This window comes from Penaeus monodon, chromosome 23, assembly GCF_015228065.2.
Source record: "Penaeus monodon isolate SGIC_2016 chromosome 23, NSTDA_Pmon_1, whole genome shotgun sequence".
NCBI classification, from domain to species: Eukaryota; Metazoa; Arthropoda; class Malacostraca; order Decapoda; family Penaeidae; genus Penaeus; species Penaeus monodon.
The window spans coordinates 19,662,447-19,664,287 of record NC_051408.1 but is presented as its reverse complement, the minus strand read 5'-3'; the positions used below and the strand labels follow the sequence as shown (position 1 = coordinate 19,664,287).

General features: G+C 48.9%; 1 protein-coding gene across 4 annotated transcripts in view; it reads right to left on the bottom strand.

The window, feature by feature from the left end:
• LOC119587875 overlaps positions 1–1,841 on the bottom strand; it is an 85,716-nt gene that overhangs the window by 9,997 nt on the left and 73,878 nt on the right. The window lies entirely within an intron of this gene.

Genomic DNA, 1,841 nt, shown 5'->3' with positions numbered 1-1,841 from the left:
TGTGGGAAAAGGTGGCTTGATTTTGTAAGGAGTTAGGCACCAAAATGGCTTCAAAAATCCTTCAAAAGGCCGCCGACTTCGTTGTTTATGTACCCAAGACGGGGGGAAACACCCACGCTATATATAAACCCCTACAAAAATAATCTTATCTGCGAGGTAATCTTTTTTCTTTCTTTTCTCGCGCGGGTCCGTGGCGTTCTCAGTCGAGCCATCATGAATCATCTTTCTCATCATTTTTTCCCGCTTCTTTTCAAGCCAGCGATGATGACGGGACGTTGTCTTCAGACTTGCATCAGCTGTTGGCACGGAGATTCCGCGGAGTAAATTTGTTTGTGTGGTTAAGGGTTAAGGGCCTCCCACAGCGCCCCTCCCCCCAGCACCGCCACCCACGCACTGCCCACAACTATGATAATTGTAAGCCTCCCTAATGCTCTTGTTACTACTTATTCGGACGAATACAACTAAACAGTAATTCAAATATCAAAATAGTATCTAAATAAATAAACATGATTTTCTGGCAGGTATATACATATGCACATTCTACTGCACTCACAAATACACAAACGTGATCTTCCAGTTACAAGCATGTATGAATTAACTGTAAAGATCAAGCTTGCATAAAGATGACTTCAGTGGAATGTGCGGAGGAAAAAGCTTCACTGTTATAGCAAATACTTTATTCACGTCACTATTACATACGCCGATTGTCACCTCGTAGCGCAATCACAATCTCACACCATACTCATCATTATTATCGGCCTCCATTAGCGTCATCATCAGTTGAGCGTGAAAGGTCCCGGATTGGAAACATGAATGCCGACGGTCGCCATTACCCGCTGTGAGGTGAAGGTAATGGACTTACGCTGCCGGCAATCCCACGGGGATTCATTTGGCGGCACTGGGGATTACAGGTGTATCGGCGTCCTGCCCGCCTCCCCTTCCCTCTCCTCTGCGTCCCGTCCACCTCGCCCCTCTCTGGTCACAAGTATGACTCGTAGTCCATTAATTCTTCCTGATTAGACGGGCGGTGCCCGAGTGGGTGAGTGCGGGTAATATGCATGCACGGATGAAGCGAATACATGCAAACGCAAATATGAACACAGAAATACACGCACATGCACAAAAGCAAAACACACATACAAAAAGACAAGCAGGCCTCGCATGCACGACCAGGTGGTCCTGCCAATGGATCTCCCGGCCGCTTGTTATCTCTCCGCTCTCCTCATCTCCCCAGTGGTCTTTCCCTCCTTGACGGCCGACCCTGCACCTCAGCAGTTCTTTCTTATTTTTTTCTGCTGACTATTTCTTGCACATCAGATTATTTAGATTATAATCGTACATTGCATTTTCTTCTGGCCTGATTGCTGTTCAAGTATCCGAATAAAATCACGGATAGGAAAACTAGGACCAAGTAGATCAAGCTGGAATGCTGTGAGGGAAGTGATCTATGTTATCGTGAAACTGGCCTGGAAAAACGCAGTGGCTTTAGACAAGATAAAAACACAAGAGCGAGCCCCCCCCTCCCCGCCGAGAGCACAGCCACACCGCGACCTTAGCAGTGGACGCTGCAGGACCGGAAGAGAAGCGGGTCGGCGGCAGCGGAGGAGCCAGTTTTTGCGAGAAAACCCTTCCGGCGGTGATCAGAAGGCCCCGCAGGCACTCCCCCCGTCCCTCCGCCTCCAGATGCTAGCAGTGCCGCCCTTTGTCTGCGGTGCGAGTGCGACTTGCGTCTTCCTGGCGGTGCGCGGTTGAGTTCGTCTCTTCCCTTGTACGGAGGCTGAAGTTTACGCCAAGAATGCCTTGTGACTGCGTCAAGAATCTCATATCATATGCGTATATAG